Source organism: Centrocercus urophasianus, unplaced genomic scaffold (assembly GCF_019232065.1).
Source record: "Centrocercus urophasianus isolate 14NV4802_14NV808 unplaced genomic scaffold, USGS_Curo_1.0 seq_10, whole genome shotgun sequence".
NCBI classification, from domain to species: domain Eukaryota; kingdom Metazoa; phylum Chordata; class Aves; order Galliformes; family Phasianidae; genus Centrocercus; species Centrocercus urophasianus.
This window is the reverse complement of record NW_024884142.1, coordinates 58,685,809-58,708,055: the sequence shown is the minus strand read 5'-3', so window position 1 is coordinate 58,708,055 and position 22,247 is coordinate 58,685,809. Positions and strand designations below refer to the sequence as shown.

At 42.0% G+C, this 22,247-nt stretch overlaps 1 long non-coding RNA gene across 1 annotated transcript; it reads left to right on the top strand.

The window, feature by feature from the left end:
• Positions 1–15,578: 15,578 nt before the first annotated feature.
• LOC122155031 lies at positions 15,579–21,016 on the top strand. The gene is made up of 3 exons (XR_006167098.1): positions 15,579–15,977; positions 17,937–18,144; positions 20,209–21,016. It is a non-coding gene; the product is annotated as an uncharacterized LOC122155031 (long non-coding RNA).
• The last annotated feature ends 1,231 nt before the right edge of the window (positions 21,017–22,247 follow it).

The window sequence follows — 22,247 nt, the reverse complement described above, 5'->3', positions numbered from 1 at the left end:
TGTAACCATCTAACAGACTCGTCTTTGGTAGCAGCTGATCTGGTTACTAGATTTGAACAGGGCTGGGGAAGAGTGGTGTTGCAATTTGCTGTTTTACAGGCAATGGAATTTTCTTAGAAACCAAGAAGATAAGAAGCAGAAAATAGACATTGTGGTGCTTGCCTGACTTGACAATCTTCAGTCATCCCTACCCTTTTCCGGGTCTCTTGTATGAGATCTTCATGTGGTGTAGCCGCATATTAGCTTTTGAAATGTTGTCTTGGGCAAGAGGTTACAGTACTGATCAGAATAAATTGTTTCTATAGGAACTGAATAACAGCATGTGCTAGTTGTTTGAATATATCCTGAAACTACTTTTAGCTTTAGAGACAGATTGCATGGATCTGCAAGTATATGCTGTCTTTCTATAGCAGTGGTTCTGAAGCAGTATTTACAGGTTAAACTTAACACTTGAGGCAGGAATGAAGTACAGTCTGGTATTACAGAAGCATTCTGAAAAGGTCATCAGAAATACGTGGGGAGGTTGATGTGTTAGGGTTGCTTTGTTAATTCTGTTGCAGGTAGTTCAGATGCAGTGCTACCGAACATATCTAGTAGCTTGTGCATAAATTTTCTTTGAGCATTTCTAGAATGCTCCCTTAAATTAAGGGTGGATTATCAGAGAAATGAGGAATATGTTTGCATTATCAGACTGGTAGGCTCCTGTTTTGAAGTATCATGTAAGATTAAAGGTGGAGATGTTAATGAAAATAGGAATGCATTTAATCAGCTGGTGCAGGGAAAGAAACTGCTACCACCATAGGAACAATCTTTAGTCTCTAACCAAAACTTTGAATGTTCATTGTAAATTAAAGTGTGTTGCACAAGGTGGCGTATTTTGCATTTAAAATGTTTGAGGGTTTTGTGTTCTGCTGTGTGATCTTGAGCTGCTTAAGTCTGGATTGCCTTACATATCGTTTAAAACATATATTTGTCATAGCTTTCATATCTTTGTTTTCTTCTGGTAGTGAGCGGTGATAAAGTACCTCTACTGGTAATCAGTCTGGCAGCTTTGACTTAGATTAAAAAAAAAAAAAAGAAAAAGCAAAACCAAAAATCCCAACAAAACGAACAAAAAAGACAGGCCGTTGAAGGGTCCATGCCTTTGCTGTCCACTTCCACTATAATTCTGGAGGGCTGTTGTGGAAGTCTTTATCATGAATTATGAATCACTGTTCTTCTTAGGAAGCCATGGTCTCCATGGGTAAAGTCTAGCATCACGCTTCTCCTCTGGTGGAAACTTCCATGCAGAAAAAATCACACTTTTAGAGTCACTTTTATGAAATGAATCTAAATATTTGCTTTAATTATTTACTGGGATAAAGAGTTTATTCCTTACTTAGTGTTTGGAGCTGCTGTCTTTCTTCTATGTACTTCAGAATGCTTAAAGTAATTCAAATTGTCATCTGTCCTATGATTTTCCTGATAGATTACTACTAGGCAAATCCTTATTAAGAATTTAATATTAGTTACAGAAATGCCTAATATTGCTGACAGCTTCTAGGGGAGGAAGGAAACAGTATTTACCATAGCTCGTAGGTTGTAGTCCTAGGGATTAGTCACTAGCTACCTGTAGATGTAAAGCTTAATTTAAGCAAGTTTATTGCTGAATGTATATAAAACTTACATTAAAACACATTTGTGTTTTGGGGCTTTTTTGGCTTTTTTTTCTGCTGTTGGATTGGCATTTGGATTAGTAAAAGCTGATGCTTAGGTAGTTAGTCTTCAGCTTACTGAGGTCCTGCAGAGAAGCTGGGTTGAGTGGGGTGTAGAGAGAGAGGCAGTGGCATTTTTCTAGATGAAGAACAGGGATTTCTGATGAGAGGACAATCTTTTATCTCTTACTTCCAGAGGAAGTACCTTCAAAGTATGGACAAGGCATGTTGTGTTTACCATGGAATCTACCCAAAGTCAAAGGAAACAGGTGGGTTTTTTTTTTCTTTCCTATTGGGACTACATAATGTGAAATACCGCATAGCCAAGAGATACGACAGTCTTCCCTAAAAATAAGTAAATGCTGAGGCAACACTTATGCCATAATGCAGGTACTAGCAGGTATCAGGTTGGTACTGTGTGCTCTTAGAGCAAAGATGGATGTGCCTGAGTGCTGATGGTCTAAGAGAGAATGTTTAAGCTGTGCAGGAAGCCTGCATTATCTTCAGGCCAAGAGGGTGCAAACCACGGAGATCTCAGGCAGCACCAGCAATTGTTCAAGCTCTGAAGCTCAGCACATGCTGGTGAGGCTCAGTCTGTGCTATGTTCCTGGTTAAGAACAGACGTCTGCTTACAGTCAGCTGGTGAGCCTGTCCCGATGTCTGCTCATAGCAAGTTAAAAGCTGTATACAAACAGGAATGTTTGTGGAACATGGAGGAAATTTAGTAAATGTTGAAGGCTTACACTAAGAAACAGTGAAGCAATGAAAATATTCGGTGCCCGTTCCACTTAACAATTACAAAGGACTGGTGCCATGTGTGTCTTGTGAAGGAAGGGCTTGGTAAGCTAATTTAACACCAGTCTTCTGTGAAATCTGGAAGAAATGTTTCTTAAGACATTTGACCTGGAGTACATTATAGCAAAATAAATTTAAAGTGCTGCTATGTATTTCTGCTAACGTTTTAACAGTCCTATTGCAGTACCTTGCAGTAATTGGTCAATGTGACTGTACAGTGGAAAAGACTTCTGTTTGCACTCACGTCTATTGCTGAGCAGGTAATATACTGTTAATAGGCGTAACGTGCCTTTTTATTGAAGTGCCTTCTGCTTAACCATTAAAAATGATGCCCTTAAATTTCACCTAGCTGTTATTACCTCTTTGATTTAAAGTGTGACGCTTCCAGGCAGGTTCCTGGTAGGTGTGTGTGTGTGGCTGCAGAGTTGGAACCGCTTCTGTCGCGGAGAACCAGAGCTGTGCACTCACCGCTAAGTGGGGCTGTGTACCTACTTTGTGAGTAGGGTTTCTCAGCAGTGTTTCCAAGGGGCAGATGGATAAAGTAGCACGGGAAGGGAGCTGCTTGGGCTGCTGATTCCACTTTGTAAATAGGGCGACTCTTGTTACTGAGGAGGTAGCATGTGGGAAGGAGACAGTGCTGCTGTAGAGAAGACAATAAATGTAGGCAAGTATGGGTCTTCCTGTAACTGGAGGCAGGCATGCAGAGCCTAGGGATACTACTAGTTAAAATAAAGATGTTTCTAGGATTTCCACCTGGTTGCCTCATTATGCTCTAGCTTTGTCTACATGGGGATGTGCATTGTCTGTGACATCCTGAGCAGTCTTTCAAACACAGAGATTTAACAGCAGGGTGTGAAGTCTCTTGCATTGCTGCTGTTAAGACAAGTTTGCAAAGAACTCAGGCTACCTGAGGCACTGAGGTTTTACAGTTACAGTTGTGCTGCCTTGCAGAGAGGTTGCTACTCTGCAAAAACTCTATTTTTCACTGGATCTTCTCACCTGAAGAGATGAGTACAGCAGCAAATCAGCAAACCTCCTGCTCCGAGTCTTCCCTGGGACAGAGCAGCTAGTTTCCAGCTTATCCTTACAGTACTACAGAAACTGAACTCGAGCGGACCTGTCCCAATGGGTTTTTAAGCATCTCTCTGGATTGATGGTAGTCCCTGGAACACAGAGAACTTGCTGCAATGAATAGAAGGTCTGTCCAGGTCTGTCTTCAGTTGGACTACAATTCCTTTATCTTCTTCCTAACTTTTTTGTTCCAGAGAGGAGCCAAGTCAACCTCGTTGGACTTTTCCCTGGCTGAGCTAAAGTACCATTTTTAGGACTGCCTTCAGAGCAAGCTCTGCAGTGCTTTTGTACTTGGCAGCTGTGTTCATTCCCATCCGCTGCTTCATAGTGCGTGCGTCTCAGAGGCTTGTCCCTTAGGCCACTGGCTGTAATTATAAAACCTTCTGATCTAGGAATGAGTAGCATAGTGATTCAGGTACTGTTATCAATAAGTTTTGCAGTGCTGTCAGTATTAGAAGACAATATTGCACAGGAATTCCATTTTTTCCTTTATTTATTCTTTTTTCGTAAAAGTTTTCATGCTGTTATCGTAGAGATTTTTTTTGTCACAGTGGAACTCGAATGTGTTGGAGGTCTGGAAACCAGAAGGTACATAGAAAGAACATCTGTTAATGTAAGAGTCTGGATTTGAAGGTTATCCTGCAATTCTGAGAAAAGCTAATTCATACTATTACAGAGTTTGGCTTCAGCAAGAATGGTAACGTTGCCATTTCTGTTATGACTCTAGAAATTCTGACCTGAAGTAGCTAAAAGAAAGGGCTCCTGGTTTGCAGCAGTTTTGAAATTTGGCTATGGTGAATACTGGCGAGAATAAAAAAAGTCTGTCTGTATTTCCAGGAATCCAGTAGCTCACCAGGCCCTACAGCTGCCAGTGAAGTCTGATGTTCCCGTCTGTCCCAACAGCTGTCATGGGCTTTGAGCCTCTGACTTCTCCAAAGATCTTTCAAACAGAGCTGTTTCAAAGAAAGTTTTGGGACTCACCAAGGTAGCATTTAGGAAAGTTCTCTCCACCATATCTCATACCTGTATTTTGAATAATTTTCACTTGGCTATTTCTAGCCACTCTCATCCCTTAAGCAGAATACTGTTGAGAAAGATGTGGGAGGAGGGGAAATGCAAGGTTTCAGAGGATGCATCGTGGAACTATTTTTGTCTTCTCCCTCCCATAAAAGATGCACACACCTGACTAACAAGGCACTCTGGCTGAAGAGAGCTTGACAGTTAGGTCCTTGGTATGTTGTAGTTTATTTCCCCAGCTGATGAAACAAACTTCTAATGTTTGGTTACCCCACCTCCACTTAAGATTTCAGACTATTTCAAAAGACCTTGGATTTGATTACAATAACTTGTATGGATGTTTTCAAGGTAGAAATGCTCATGAGTTTTTACCTATTCATGTTTCTTACAAAAGAACAAGGATCACAAAACCAAAATTTTCACTCAGGTTTTCGGGGAAAGATGGAGGACTGTTATTTCCCAGAGCTAAGTGTGGGCTTGATGCCTGTTTGCATAACTAAATAAGACAGGAACAATAAACTGGAATTAGCCTGTCTGAAGGTCAAAAGCTCCAGAGGGAGTTCTTCCCTTGTCTACATGGGATCCAGGTCAGTTAAAAGTAGTTTAAAGCCAGAACTGCTGCTTTTTCTATGTTATCTAGCTGGGAATTGGAGTTGTTCCTGGATTTTGTTTTATCATAAGCAGAAATTGTAGTACTTAAGTGGTTGTTGTTGTCCATCTGTTGATACTCATTGCTGTTCCAGTTGCATTCTCTGCAGCTGTTTTAGAACTGTGCAATGCACGTTGTGTGTGACATGGAAAGCCATGCTTTTCATAGGTGAAAGCACAGGATATTAATTGGAACGGAATGTTGTTGTTCCAAATGTGTTTGTCTGGCATAGGCATTGGGATGGATACAGGTGTGAGCTGGTGAGCTTCAGTCTTGAATGTGATCCTTAAAAAGTAACATCTGCTGCTTCTGAGTCTGGGCCTAATTTACCCAGATTTTTCTCCAGTGAGCTCTGATTTCAGCTTCACTAAAAGGAATTGTGCTTTTGTGGCCTCAAGTGAAGTATCCCAGGATGTATCTCATGTTGAGGTGCAGGACGGTGCCATCAAAGCTTTCCTTTGCCTGAGCTGTTTGCATCAGCAGCTAGAATGTCTCAATGGTGCTATGATCTTCCCACTGTGTTTATTACTCCAAATCACGTGGAGCTCTCTGCAAGTTTTGCATGGGCAACAAAAGCAAAGCTTTCCTTTGCCAGCTGGCAATCTGATGCCAAATGCTGCACCCAGGAGTGTTTTGGGGGCCAGCTGCAGGGGGATGATGTAGGCTGGGTCTCTGGGCAGGTCCCAGTGTGGAGGCAATGATGCAGGAAAGTCCTCATCTGACTGCTGCTCACTTGGAACTTCTTGCAGATGCTGAGCTGGGCCTGACATCTGAAAATCCCAGCTGTGCTGTCCAGTTATGGATCTTTGAAGATTATAGATTTGAAGGGGCTGATGTGTATGTGCTTAAACATGTCGTCATAAGCTTATATGTCTGTGTTGTTCTGTTTACCACTACTGGGTGCTTACAGAAAAGATGGCAGAAAAAGCAGCTGATCGCAACTTACTCTTGCAATCCAACATCTGCCCGCCAGACTCAAGAGGCAGTGTAATCCCTGCTCGTGTGGTTTTCATACTTTGATTTCCCACTAAGAGCGAGTGCTGGAGAGGATCTCACCCCCTGTGGCAGAGGGCAAGCTGACAATGTATTGGCAGGATAGAAGGTATCTACCATTGGACCTTGTTTACAAGCCAGCAGTACCAGATTAATCAGAGTGGCAGTATATGTGTATTGTTCTTGTACTGCCTTGTTACTGAAGCCTTGGCCTAAGAAAGCTATTGATTGGGCTGGAATTGCTTTTGTGGTTACCCAGGCAGGTCGTAGAGGTGAAATAGTGGTTCTGTGCATTCATGAGTCACAAAAAATGAAGGCCAGTGGGTGTATTACAGGTCAGGTCAGGCAGGATCTCCACCCTTCACTGCAGTAATTTCCAGATGGGGCTCTGATAATGAACAGTTTTCCTGTTAGCCACTGAACTGATTTCAGAGAAATAAGAGAAATGTTGTTTTCTTCCCCCTACAGTGAGATGAGACCTTGTACCTTCTCTTGAGTTATTTCTGGATGACAGCACCATTCATTGGAAAAGCTTCAAGGTGGGTGCTGTAGCTTCACCTCTGCTGTCTGGGTGGTAGTCTGTTAGGATGTTCCTTAAAAATGCAGAAGAAAACCAGTGAATTCTTTTGTGCTTATGCAGACCTAATGTGCATCTGCCACCAGAATGCTCTTCCTGGCCATCCCAGTAGCATTCTGGAGATGATGAAATCTGAGTTCCTGCAGACAAAATTTTGGAAATGTTTGGTAGCAGTCAGACAGATATGACCCTCTCCAGCCCATGCCTGAGCTACTCACCTAAAATGAGGTGGTGGTTTTGGAAATAAATAAATGAATACTGCAAACAGTATACTCAGTGCGCAAGGGAAGCTGTGTGCTCACACCATGGTCTCATTCCTCATTCCACGCCACTTAGCCTCATGTCCTCTTTCTGGCTCCAACTGCTTGATGTCTTCAGACGAATTGGCAAGACATTTTGAATCAGTCAACATCTGACATTCAGTAAATAAGTTATGTGCTTCCTCAAGTCTTGCCCAGGGCATTTTCCAGCTCTTTTTTGTTGGTTTGAAAGGGGAACAGAAATGGAGTACATTTTTTAACTCAGTCATAGAATGCTTAATGGCAGCTAAACAAGAACTCTGATTTAGTGGTTTTCAACAGAATCAAATTTAGACTTCATGTCTACAGATATGTAGATGGCAGAGTCGGTGTTGCTGGTTTTCATTTTTCTCCTTCCCCAAAATAATATACAATGAATTAGTTCATCTCATGTTAGTGTGGCCATTGTGGAGGCAGCTGGCAGTGACGTTTGGGTTATGCTAGCTTGAGTGCAAAATTAAATATAGTGTCAAGTAGGAATCAGCAACATGAAAAACAAAGGGAAAAAAAGAGGAAGAAACTTCATGGAAAATTGCAGGTCAAAATGAGAGAGCTGTTGGAAAGTTACAACACTGGCATTTTATGTTAACATTTTTCAAGTTAAAACAGAGACTACAGGCTGAAAATTAGCACAATTTTCAGGGGAAAAAAAGCAACACAATGTCCTGGATGAGGGAATGAACTCCATCCTCAGCTAGACTGCTGGTGATACAAAGCTGAGAGGAGCTGCTGACACACTGGAAGGCTGTGCTGCAATTCAGCGAGAGCTGAACAGACTGGAGAGTTGGGCAGTGAGCAACCTGATGAGGTTGAACAAGAGAAGTGTAGAGTCTTACACCTAGGGAGGAATAACTGCGTGCAGCAGTAGAGGTTAGGAAAGGAGCTCTACAAAGAAGAATCTGGGTGTCACTAGGTCAACAGGTTGGCCATGAACCAGCAGTGTGCCTTTGTGGCCAAGGTCAATGGTGAGGTGCATTAAAAAAAGTGTGGCCAGCAGATTGAAGAAGGTGATCCCACCCCTCTACTTTGCCCTTGTGAGGCCACATGATGTACTGTGTCCAGTTCTGGGCTCCTCAGTTCAAGAAAGACAGGAAACTTCTGAAGAGAGTCCAGAGGAGGGCCACAAAGATGATGAGGGGCCTGGAGCATCTCCCTTACGAGGAAATGCTGAGAAATCTGGGTCTGTTCAGTGTGGGGAAGACTAAGAGGAGATTTTATCAATGCTTATAAATACCTCATGGGTAGGAGTCAAGTGGACAGGGTCTGGCTCTTTTTGATGGTGCTCAGTGACAGGACAAGGGGCAAAGGGCACAAACTAGAACACATAAGGAAAAATTTTGCTTTGTGGGTGACAGAGCACTGGAAGAAGCTGCCCAGAGGGGTTGTGGAGTCTCCTTCTCTGGATATACTCAAAACCCACCTGGATGCTTTCCTGTATCACCTATTCTAGGAACCTGCTTTAGCAGAGTGTTGCACTAGATCCCCAGAGGTCCCTTCCAACCCTTGTGATTCTGTGAATGCAATCTCAACCTCTCATGGAGAAATGATTGGAAGAGACAAAGAAGAGATCCTCTGTTTTGTCTTTTGTACCTAGTACCTCTGTTCAGTTGGAGAGGACCTTCAAAGGTCACTGAGTCCAACTACCTGGTCACTTCAGAGCTAACAGGAAGTTAAAGGATATTATTGAAGACACTGTCTGAATATCTCTTGACAACAGCCTCCAGCAGTGTTAGTACAAAGGAAATTATTTAATCTTCTATAATAACTTCATGATGGAAGATTTGAAGCTGTTCACAGAAGTCAGTATGACGAATGTCTACCCAAAACTACCCATCCATCTACTTCGACCTTATCAGTCAAGCAGCAGAGACCGGAAAAAATTTGCTGTTCCTGCTAAATCACGTCTGATTCACGTGCAGTTAGAGAAAGCACGGATACCTTGAGTAATGTTTTATATATTTGAATTGGGAATCGAAAGAGACCTTAGGGGCTCCATCCAAAATGGCACCAGTCTATGAATGTCTGATTGATAATGCTGGATTAGAACAGCTATGAGCAGATGGGCTGTGAACTCTTCTTCCATTGCAATTTAACAAATTAGTGTTAAGAAAGTTAATTTGGCAAAAAGTTCTGCTTAAACAATTACTGCTGGGTCTGCAGTATTGTCTAGAAGGTCATTCCCTGAATCATTGGCCCGAGATGAAATTTATATTAAAAGAAGAATCTTTGCAAGTAGGGCCCAGAGACCATTAATTGGCTTTGTGTAGGACAGATGATGCTGTCTGCTTGCTTTCCCTAAGGCACAGCCATAAATATTGCTGTAGTAATGTGAGATCACAGAAAAATCTGATGTAGTTTTAGCTTTGTGAGGGACGTTGTTTCAGAAGAAGCTTGAATAGCAGTATGTGTTCTCTAATAAGGAGATCTGGTTCATCTTTTCAAGATTACCTAGTTAATATATTGGCTACAGCTGAAGTATTTTTGCACATATGGACAAAAGTTCACATCCACTGTCTAGAAGACGGTATATAAATATGCTCCTGTAAGATGAATGGGTGATGCTGGCAAAATAATGCTATGTTGCACACAAGTGCTCATATTCTGAAGATACCTGCCACATAATTACCGTGTGTTTGAACATAATCAATCATGTCATGGTTTAGTTTATGCAAGGATTCATATGAAATGGATGATCACAGTGTCTCTTTGTGTTTTAAAACTTAATTTTCAGATATTTTTCATTTATTTCTCTATTTCCACCTCATTAGCTTTATATGTTATCTTTCTCCTGTATAAGAAGTTTAGGGCTCTGATCCAATCTTTGCCTCCCTCTTATTAATTTGTATGATTCTGCAGATTATCCCGGGATGCCTGTGGCTCTTCTGAGCCTCTGTGCTGAAGTGAATGGAACCACTGAATATTCCAAGGCCAACTTAATCCCATAGGATACATGAATTCCTCACAAACAGACATGATCTCTGCTCTCAAAACAACAACTAATTCCCAATTAAATCATGCTGATGTAATATAACTTTTTTTTTTTTTTTTCTTTTTTTTTCCAGTAGACTAAGTAGTGTGGATAGGAAACTCTCATGAGAAAACTAAAAAACTGTGGTACTAATGTGGACAGAGGATTCATATAGCTATGAAGTTGAATTATTTGTAGTGAACGGTGGGGTTTTCTCTAAACAAACAAATAAGAAAAATACCTAGCATCTAATTAATGTCTTCACAAGCCAGTTTCATGTCTCTTTTTTAACCTGAGCTGCCAGAACTCATATCCTACACCGTCTCTCACTGACTGTATGGACATGAGCACCACCCAAGGATGAGATTTTTCTTGATGCTACTCTATGAGCCTGCTTTAATTCTCCTCTCCTTTGTGATAATAATCTTGGTGCTCTCAAACCTCCTTGTCATGCCTTCACCAGTACCAGTGATGCTTAATACTCTCGTTTACCCACCACAGCATCCCACGAGCTCTGCAAAGAATCTCAGGATGTTGTTTTCTGTAGAAAGGAAGCTAAGAGAAGTGGTGTCCTAGAGAGAGCTCAGAAATAGTTCTTGGTGTTCATGTTGCAGCTTCAGAAAAGGCTGAAGTGAAAAGCCTTCTGTCAGAAGCAGACGCTCTAAAACCACAAATGCAATGCCTAACAAAAGCTCCGTGGCTGTGGAGGGACAGCTGGCTGGCACGTTTTTTCTTCTCTATGCAGAGTAAGTGTATTGTTGCTCAGAGAGGAAGTGTACTCCATCAAAACACAGCTTCCACTGCAGCACATGGAACTTGCTCTACAAGGAATTAGAGTAGAGCACTTCTCATGCCTTTCACAGATTTTATGCTAAACAATTCTTCTGGGTCCATGGAGAAGCCAAAGGCACTGATCTTTTGGCTGATGACTACACAGAAGTCTGCGGAGAAGAAGTATCCTGCTGTTGTGCAAGGTGGGCTCCATCCTGAGAGCTGCCTTCTGTAAATCTGGGATAGCGTTGTTGTAGCAGGTGACTTCTCTTGTTGGTTCCTGGGAACAAGCCTGCTCTGTCACATGTGACCATGCCACCTCTCTTGGAGCCTTTCAGGCTGCTTTCCTTCCCAGCTTCTGTTTTGCTGGTAGGCGTTAAATCAGAGTGGCAGTTGGCCAGCTATGCTCTTTAAGAATAGTACTTAGTGTAACGTTACCTTTTTGGCCAGTATTTTTTTAAATGTACTGCACTTCTTTTCTATAATAGCCATAACTGTTGGAAGAAAAATGCAAAAATGAAACAAACTGGAAAGCTAGGAAGTATAAACGTAAATTTGTAGCCTATGTGAAGTTATTCAGTGGTGTGATTTTTCAGTAACAATCCTTGTGTGAAGGGCTGATTTATTTTTTTTTTCAGTAGTAAGAAAGTCATTTGACAAATCCAAACTGAAAAGAGAAGAAAATTACACTCCCTTATGAATTGCCAAGTGAGTACATAATAGCTGTACTTATTTTATTAGCCTTCTGACCTTTCCTTTCTCTGATGAGGTTTCTTTTCCCTATTAGCTCTACTAGGATGTCTACTGAGATGGCAACAAAACAAACACTGTTTTTGTTGGCTAATTCATTTTTTTCTCTGTGTGGGGATCACAGACATGAAGGCCATGAGCCGGTGCCTGCTTTGCAGCATGCATGACAGCCACCCTGTGCCATTGGGTACTGGGAAGGACACTGCTGTGTTGAGGGCAGCACATCTATTCTCGCGCAGCAATTTAGGTCATGCTTGACTTGGAGCCTGCAAGCAGTTTCCTTGCCTCCAATGGAGGAGTGTCATTTTGTTTGACACCATTTATGTATTTTTGCCCCGTCCCTGGAGGTGTTCAAGGCCAGATTGGATGGGGCCCTTGGCAGCCTGGTCTAATATTAAATTTGGAGGTTGGTGGCCCTGCATGCGGCAGAGGGGTTGGAGATTCATGATCCTTGAGGTCCCCTCCAACTCTGGCCGTTCTGTGATTCTGTGATATGGCATTTCTTCGCTTTTTTTAGCAGCTGCTCCACAACATCTCTTTTTCTGGAAATTATTAGTGCCAGACTGTGTGGGAAGGGCTTGGTACTTCTTGTCCCTGCTGTTTCTGGAGAAGACTGTTTTGCTGTGAAGTGCTACTGGAGAGAAATGGGTGAGATAACTGTGGCAGCGTTTGCCCAAAATCCTGGGTTTGGCGTCCTTAATTTACCGATCAGTGTAACCAACTGCTCAGCATCAGCGGAACCAAGTGTTTCAACATTTTCTACTGAAGCAGTAAGGGTTGGCTCTCATGCTGCCATAGAGCAGGACTATGGAAATTTTGGACTTATATGGAAATCTGAGGAAACTTCAGAAATAATTCTGGAATATGCCCAGCAGACTGCATGGTAACAGAGGAGCTGGCTGAAGAATTTATAGCTGTGGAGAGAGAATAATAATCTTTTACTAAAGAAATGTTGATCCAAGGAAGGGAAAAAACAACTCAGAAAGCTAATGGAGAATCTATCAATTATTTTTTCTCTGGTGGGTGACTTATGTGGGACCTATACCCATAAATCACAGAAATAACACAAACAGCTGAAATTAACCAGAATTTGGGATGAGGATCTCACCAGCTTTGTATAATGCCAAGATTGCAGTGCTGTGTTGTTCTAATGTCAGTCACTTCTAGCAGATAAGGTTGCATATAAACCACAACCCATCTGCAATTTCAGAAGGGCCAAACCAACCGGTTTAGGAATGGCTAAATTGCTACTTCTCAAGTTCAAGTGGCAGCTTGATAAATGGGACCTATTTGATGTTAACTCCAGGCAAGTTAGCCAATTTTTCTTTAGTTTAGCCTAAGGGAAAAAGCATATTAAATCTTTGCATGTTGACATTTAAAGTCTTTTCAGAACAGTATCACACCATTTTAGAATTTAAGGTTGAATCAGTTGCTGTTATACATTTACTCTGTGGAATTACTTTGTTCTATTAATTTATTCACAGATTCTTTTACTACTCAGGAACCTTAGTTACTTGCCATGATCCATAGTACTAGACACTTTCAAACACAGTGCCAGTTAAAAAAAGGAAAAAAAGAAAAAAGAAAAAAAGAAAATTCACCTTGCTCTCTTTCTGTGTCCAATAGATAACTAGAAAAAAAATGTGCAGCAGCTGCATATGTTGTTGCATGCCAGGTATCTTTCAATTATTGTGTCAAGGTCTTGCCTGCAGCCCTAGCAGCCATGTTCACCTCTTTGTGATTTAATGTTTGATCTCACCTCCCCATATTTTTGAGCATTCTGTAATGATGCTGGTCATGGGCAGAACAGCAGAGACCACATTTCTTCTGGGCCTGTGGCACTAAGAGTTAAGCCAGCATGAAACTGATGTGGACTATTTTGGTGTTGGTGTTGAGAGGAACTTTAGGAATTGCCTTTTAGGAGCTGTTGCCCAGAAGGCCCCAGTAGTTGAAAGAATGGTTAAGAATGTCTTCAGCTGTTTTTCCTTTCTGTTTCCTACATCTGATGCAGGCTTGTTATTGGAGTTCCCATGGAGCACCTCACCACAACAATACTGGTGTGAACAAGTAACTATCCAGTTCTATGTTAGCCTCCTAAGTGCTGTTCTTACAAGGCAAGGAGCTCTGCTTTTCTGTGCACAGATGTTCTGCGAAATACCAGTTAGAAGACAGTGAAGATTACAATTGCTCATTTGTGTCCAAAGTGTAGGGTAGACCCAAGCAATGGCTTTAGTTACACTGATTTGACTGATTGCATTGTTGGAGTATGTCAAGAATGTGTGTTACCATTACACACTGAAAATGTATATGCTCCATAGACTCTGAAGCCTTGATTGGCTCAGCTAGAGATATTTCTGAGTGAATGTTGCAAAACATTGTGTTTTCAAAGTGGTTGTTGGTCTCTTGCTATTTTTTGAGCAGTCAGGAGAATAAGAGTCAAAGAAGTTCCACCTCAATGGATTCATAGCATTGCATTTTAATGACACTGAAGCAAATAGTGTGCGTTACCCTAATGATCCCTTCCATTTTAATAGCTGGACTACCTCTGTATTTCTCAAATAACTGAGGCTGTAAAGTTTTCTGCTGCTTAACTAGATTGTTTTTGGTGTCAGCTAATGTCATGTTTTATTGAGTCAATGTGCTGGTTTCCCGCCAGCCATATTTTATGTTTTACAGACAAGTCATCTCTATAGGGTACTGTTAGAAAATATTTTATAATGTCTCATGTATCATTTGCAAACCACAAACAGTCTCTCTGGTAAAACAAAATGCATTCAATTATATTAATTTTTACTAATTTCACTTTTCTCTGGAAAGTCCCTTCTGATGTGGAGAGTGCAGCTGTGGAGCAGGAAGCCAAGAGCAGCCCGGAGAGAAAACATCGGTGTTGGCCGAGTGGTGGGAGCTGTGGCAGGGCAGGAGGAGAGCAGGGCTGACAGTTCAGGGAGGGCTCTGTGTTCCAGCTGGGACTCTCACATCTCCACCAGTTCCTGCAGGACTGAGGCAGTCAGCCTGGGGAGGGTGAGGCTGTTTCACTTGCAGGTGACAAGGGCACAGATGGAAGTACCAGACCTTGCTGATAGCTTTGGAGTGGGCTCATGTGATGACTCTGCAGCAGCCTCCTTGCAATTGCTGAAGAGCAGCGAATACTGAGGAGTGAGGTAAGCAAAGTGATGCCAACAAAAACCATGCTGCTGTTCCACTTTCTCTTCTGTACAGATGCGGGCTGGCACAGCCCTACTCTTTGGGATCTGCCCAGAAGGCTTTTATTGCTTTCCTTTCTTGAGGAAAAGTGTGGAACAAGCAGTCTGACCCAGGAAAGCTGATCATCTTGCCTTTGGGATCTGTATGGCTTGTAATGTTGGCAGGTTAGTTAATATCAAACTAGGTGAATGGAAGGAATTGTCTTCACCTTGGAGCTCCATTTGGGATACCAAAGGTCTTTACCAACCTCTTCAGCACTCTTTAATAGAAGGCACTGCTCCGAATATTGTATTTTGAAGGTTCAAAATTATTATGGTTCTTTGCAATATGTTTTCCACATGATTTTGTTTAAAATTCTGCCTGTGGCCCTGTGGCCAAGAGACTTACTCATCTCTGCAAGCATGTGGATGTAAAATAAACCCTGCAAGGTAAAAGCTCTGAATCATGTGAGAAGTTAAATCATTCTGTTGGAAGCAGGGACTAACAAGTGGAAAGAATAATTCTGAGCACATTCTGTCACTGCAAGGTGTGAAGTATGCATTGAATATAATTCCTATTTATACTTGTATTCTAAAACTGTCAAACATCCTTGCTTAAGATTGCTCTCCTTCACACAGTGGAGCAAAGCACTCGTTCTACTTGGGCCTGCATGCCTTGAAGGCTTCCTCTTCCTCCAAGCAGCCTTTCCAGGGAAGAGACAACTCTACCTCCTCAAAGGTGGCAATTTACCTATTACTGTCAGGAGCAAGCCAGCATTGAATTGGGGATTTTTTTTTTTTTTTTTTTTGTTAATAATTGCCAGTTAAAATAGATTTGGATAGTTTATTAACAAGAACAAAATTTAAAAAACATACTCCACTTCACCCCCCTTTGTTTCCTCAGGCTCAATCAGTCCTTAATTTCTTGTTCCTCTGTCTCTGCTGCAATGAACTGTGAAGTGTTTGTTCCTTGGGTAATGGCTATGCTTAATGATCAATGGCCGGTGATGCTGGGAGATCCCCTGAGACTGGAGAGCAACCCGTTTGTCCGTTACACCTCACTTCCCTCTCCTTTCAGGTGTTGGAGTGATTTTGTGCAACCTGAGCTTGTTAGCTTGGTCAATGTGTTTTCCTGTAAGTGAATGCTGCTTTACATACAGAAGACACACAGATGATTAAAAAAGAAGAAAAGAAGAAAAAAGCAGTGAGTGGTAAGACAACAAATTGATAAATAACAAATAACTCCATTGACCAAACTTGCTACAAAATGAATCTACAAGAATATAAGAGCTACCAAGCGGATCAGGACAGAAATTCATCCCTCTGGGATAGCTTTGCCCTGCCATTGCTGATACTGGATGCAAAGGGATGCTTCTCATTCTCCAGCAGCTTCTGTCTGAGCCAGAAAGGAGTGCATTTTTTGTATTTGTATTAGCTCTTGGTGTGTTTATGGTTTACAAACTTACAGAGTTACGTCTTGAACCCAAACAGACTTTTATACCTGCAGTATCTTGTGTCCAGCAATTGAGATGGAAAATGCTGGGTTCCTCATGACATGAACAGAATTAGATGTTTTCTCTGCTCTTTTACTACAGTCAGCAGTGAGACCTGGAGAACTACCCAGTCTTCTTGCATACTTTTTTAAAATTTTTTTATTTTTTTGTAATAAGATGAGGCAAATGACCTGAGTTAAACATTTAGTAATTACAGATATAATATATGACAGGCTTTTGATACACCTGGTCTGCAGCTATGTCTGCCTCCTGAGGTCCCCATGTACCCAAAGAGCCAGTACTCCTATTGCAGTGTTGCACACCGTATTTCTGTGTGGTTATTTTCCCATCTGGCATCCTTCATTCACAGCAGCTGCTCCTTTCTTCCAAGATCCAAGAGAGGAGAGGATCTTGGATACTCAAGAACCTTGGATACAAAAAAGCTACCATCGTTTTATTTTATTTTTTGAAGGGATCTTTTGAAGCATTATGACATTTCACAGCTGCTATAAGAAAGTGTAATCTGAAGGGGGGGGGGGGGGAACTAAAATCCAAAACAGAATGTGTACCCACACTTGGGCACAATTTTTGCCTCTCCAAGTGAAGGCTCTCAGCCAACTCCCATTGGAGTGAGGGTGTCATGATATCTCTAGACCGAAGCTGGAGGAACTCTTCGAATGTCACCTCCTCCAGCCCCACTATTGACATGGCACAAAGGCTAAGTGAAATCTGCCGTGTAACTGTGTATAGTTGTCTGCTTTTATATCACCTGGCACCAGTGGGATCAGCTTTACTACTTTCATAGCCCTCAGCTTTTAGCCAGGTAGCTGATGTGTTCTGTTGCACAGCCAGCACCCGCAACCACCTGGTGGTAGGAGATGTGATGCTGGAGTGCTGACAGGGGCACGCAGCCACCTCGATTTGTCACTCTCCCCACTGTTAGGACAGGTGACCTAACGGCTCGGAGCAGATGTCTAAATTGCAGACAATAAAACTGGGTGAAATGACACTCATGCTTGGTCCGACTTTTCTAACCACGTGTGTTAGACTCATGGGGCTTTTATACAAAATGAAAGTTGAGATCTTCATCTAATCCAGATGCCTGCAGGAGTGGGGACTTCATTCAGTACTTAGTATCATCAACTCATGATACAATTGCAGTTGGCAGTGCTGAATTTCTGTTTGCCAGCATTTTTAGAAGCCACATTGTGCAGTGAACAGTGGTGAGAACTGCAATTTTCACCTCCATTTTAGAAATGGTTGTAACTCTCTGTAATATCTCTGGGCCCCACCTGCTGACATTCTTTGGTAACGTTTTCTGACTGATTGCTTTATACAAGCACTTAACAGCTCTCACTGGGTAAGTTCTAGTTTACTAATGACAAATTCAGAGTAGAAAGCAGATATCACTGCCCACAGAAGAAAAACAAAGGCCAAATTGTATGTAATTCACAATAAGATGATGTATTTAGCTCTGTTTAACCTGTTAGTGATGACAGCAGTGGTGTTAGGTTTAACTGAATAGAGAAAAATGATGAGGGTTTGTCCTGCTGGAATTAATGCCGGTAAATCTCCAGGAAGATTCACAAGTATTTTAATAGATTGGAGACAAATGGGGGGAGAGGGGCAGAAGAAAGAAAGAAAAAGGAAGACTGATTTCTTATTTTTATCATACAGATTTCATTTTCAGCCTCCTGTGGCCTTCTAGGATGCTGCACTGAAACAGCATCTGCTCCTGTGATGGTAAAAGTAGCTGCACAGATGGCTCCAGCTTTGTTCAACCATGAGCTGAGGATCCCAGAGGCAGAACTTTCATTAAAGTCGAGCTAGAAGGACTGCAAGATAGCTCTCATAAGTTATTTTCCTCCAAGAATCCCTCTTGGAGGTAGGTATAGATGTATGTTCTCCTGGGGGGTAGATGATGTATTTACAGATGTATGCAACCTGCAGTTACACCCTCAAGGCTGCTGTGAACTGATGTGAGCTGCCCAGAACCAACAGCAGCGCAAGGCAGATTGCCACCCGGTGCATATATGTGGTCCTGTGTCTGCAGAATTAGCCAAAATGCCCAGTGCAATGGCTACAGCAGCTTTGTGCTGTATGCAAAATCAAACAGATGGTCCCTGCCCCAAGAAGATGAGCAGCACAAAATCTAGTACTGATCATTACTTCCTTCCAGCTTGGTATCATCTGCAAACTTACCAAGGATGCACTCAATCCCTTTGTCCAGATCATCAGCAAAGATGTTGAACAGGGCTGGCCTCAATACAGACCCCAAGGGAACACCGTTCCTGTCAAAGATTCTCTTCATGTTCAAAGCCATGATTGGCAATCAGTAGAAAGCTGCTTAACCTGAAGGAGAGAAATAAAATCAATTACTAAATAATTTTTGAGGCGTATATATTGCATTATCAGCATGCTGGCTTGAATTACTACCTCTGTGTCAAGTACCAGAGGCAGTTTACCTTTACTTACAACTACTTCAGTTCTGCTTTCCACTCAGCTGGATCTGACAATATACAAATTTCTGTTGCTCAGACCCTTATTTGAAACCCAAATTATTTTTCAAATAATCTGCTTGGAAGCAAAAAACCGTCCCTATTGTCAGGGCTCTATGATCCCCATGGAATATCCCTTCCAGCTTGGGATATTCTATGATCCTATGGAAAACAAAACTAAACTAAACAATGCCTTTACCGTCGGGCAATCATCTTTCTCATCCATATGAGAAAACCTGAAATGACATTTTTGTTTAAGGAATGCTGGATATCAAGGCAGATATAAGGGAAGGGAGCTGTAAGGGAGCATTAAGAAAATCAAATAAAATGTCATCAGTGTCGGAGTCTCTGGCAGAAATAGAGATTTCTCTGGAGATGTGTCACACAGAAGGGGAAAGAAATCTTAAGAATCTTGTGAAGGCTTTAGGGAGCAAAGGCATGTTGAGAATCTGGATTGGAAAAAGCAGTAGAGGAAGAGGAACTTATTATTGCTGAAAAAGTACACTCTTGGCTTTGAAAATAAAGCTGAAAAAAAAGCAGAATAAATGGAGACAGCACGCAAGAAGGTTTCACTCAAAAAGAGCAGCAAAAAGCGTGTGCTATGTACCTAGCAGAAAAGAAATTAAAGAAGGAAGCAAGCTGACCAAGTAGAGGAGCAACCAGTGGAAGTCCAGGGGCAGCTTTATGTGGGTGTTTGCTGCCAATGGGCTTTAGCACAGAGGGGTAAAATGATTTGTTAGGCTGCAAGAACCTAATGACTGTAATCCCGAAGCTGGGCTGGTGCAGGGAGATACAGGGCAGGGGTCTGCTTTCTGACACTGTACACATGTCAAGAAACAGAGGGCCTTCAGCAGTCCGAAGAGGCATCTCTTCTAAAGCACAGAGGTGCTTCTGTGCTATAGACTGAGCAAGCCACTTGACCATAACATAACACAGAATGCTGTAATACACAAAGCAAACAAATGAACATCCCTCCCCAATTTTCTTGCTAAGAAATGGGAGGTCACTGAGGGGCCAGGCACTGGTGATGGGATCAAGGAAGAGATTTTAAGAGCGAGCAGTGACATATTTTAAAGAGGTTATAAAAAGGGGAATCCTCAGGGCAGATGTTTTCTCAAAGACATCGGAACAAAGCACTGCAACGACTAAGAAATATGTGGAAAATATGTGGCTGTTAGAAGATGGCAGCAGGCACATGGTTCAGATTAATGGCAATCACTGCAAAGCCAAAGTGCAGCTGCAGGTGAGTCAGGCCGCAGCAGAGCTGCAGCTGTACAACAGGTCCTGAGTCCCCCATTCACTTAACAATGATGGAAACATCTGGAAAGGTGACTTCAGACCTCACACTCTTCATCTTAAAAGTTAAATTCTCCAGCAACCTCTTCTTTAAGCCTTTATTTTTCTTTTTTTTTTTTTTTTAAATTTTTTTAATGTTTCTTTTTTATTTGAAGGGATAAGAAGACCTCGAAAGACAATAATCAAGCAAAGAAAGTGGCTGAAAAATATACATGAGGAATTTTGGAAATAAAAGAGTATGAGCCTATGAATGTATAAATGTGGTGTTCTACAGCCACTAACAGCATGATGGGGGCAGCCCCAGCGCCTATGATAGAAAAGCCAATGGTTCTTGCTACCATCTGAAAGGATGGAGCCACAGGGGATCACCAGGCTATCAGTATAAGCACTAAGGGTTTTGGCAAGCCTACCACCGCTCTATGGTTTGGGCAACAGGAGCTGAAGTAGGGCAGGTTCCTGAAGAGTGTTAGACTCATTTAGCTTGGCTCATGCTCAGCAAGATCTGTTTTACTAGTTTTCCTCTTGGTACAGTACAATTTTATGCTTCATTTTAACTGTATAGGAATTATCTACACATTTTGGATAGAATGCTGGCCAAAAAAAATTTATTTCTGTTGCTTCAAAGCATAAGAGTCTCAAAAAAGCCTATGAGGTTTCTTAGATCTAGTGCTGAAAACGTGGCACTTGTGCACAGATGATGTCCTCTCCAGAGACACAGTGGCAATGGGATGTCAAAAAGCAACAGGACTTCCAGGGCTTTCTCCTTGCAACGTAGTGAACAGGACCTGCTTTTTCTGAAATGTTCTCCATTAACAGAATACATTTCATCATTAACATTTGGCCAATAACATTTTTTATTGGGTTGTCTGAAGCCTGGCTAGAAGTTTAGGCAGGCACTGAACTTACGAATGTGGTTAAGATTTTTATTACAGAACTTTAAAAGCGGTCACAAATTATTATATGTTTAGGGAAAAAAGTGAACTTTAAATTAAATAAAACATTTGAACACAAATGTGTGTCAGTTGTACGATGAACTTGTTTATAAGTCAGTGCCAGAATCATAGAATATCCTGAGTTGGAAGAGACCCACACAGGACCACCCAAAATTCAGACCCTGTGTCTGAGAACATCGTCCAAAAGCTCCTTGAACTCTGGCAGCTTGGGATCATGACCACTGCCCTGGGCATCCTGTTCCATGCCCACCACCCTAACCTCCAGCTACCCCTCCCCTGACACAGCTCCATGCCATTCCCTTGGGCCCTGTTGCTGTCACAGACAGCAGCACTCAGCACTGCCCCTCTGCTCCCTTGAGGAAGCTTCAGAATCTGGCAGTTGCTCTTGTTAAACTTCATGCTGCTGGCAACTACCCCAGCCCTAGAGTTTGTCAAAATCTCTTTGTGAAGTTCTCTATCCCACAGGGAGTCAACAGCTCCTCACAATTTAGGTTCACCTGCAAACTTACTATACTTTAGAGTCCTGTATTCGAGTCATTGATGAAAATGTTGACAAGAACTGGCCCTGAAATGAAGCCCTGAAGAACATCACTAGCAGCTAGCTACCACCCCGATGTAACGCCATTCACTGTGACCCTTAGACCATGGCCCATCAGACAGTTATTCACCTATCCCGTTATGTTTTTGCCTAGTTGTATACCAGACATTTTGTCCAAAAGAATACTGTGAGAAAAGCTTTGAAAACACTGCTGAAATCCAAAAATTTAACATCAACTGGCTTCCATTGGTCAACTTGGGTAACCTTGTCATAAAGGGAGATTAAGTTTGTTAAACTGGACCCTCCCCTTTAGAACTCATGCTGGCTGTGACAAACAATTGCATTGTCTTACAGGTGTTTTTCCAGCATGAGTTCCCAATATTTTCCAAAATGTTGAAATGAGACTTTTTTACTTGCACATACCCTCAGCTGCTAAAGTGTGAACTCTGAAACATCAGCCTGAGCATCAAGAAATCATGATACAGAACTCTGAAGCCCTATTAGAAGCCTGCCCCACCTGTCTCCACTCAGAATAAAGCGCACCTGTTACATTCAAATCACTGGCTTTTCAACAGTGTCCATCTTACAGTTTAACTGCATTCTACATACGCCTTCATTGCACGTCTGCTGCTCCTCAAGTATGTTCTCTATTGCCTTCTGCATTTATTGCACTGCCTACTGAGGGCTTTTTGAGGCCCTTTCT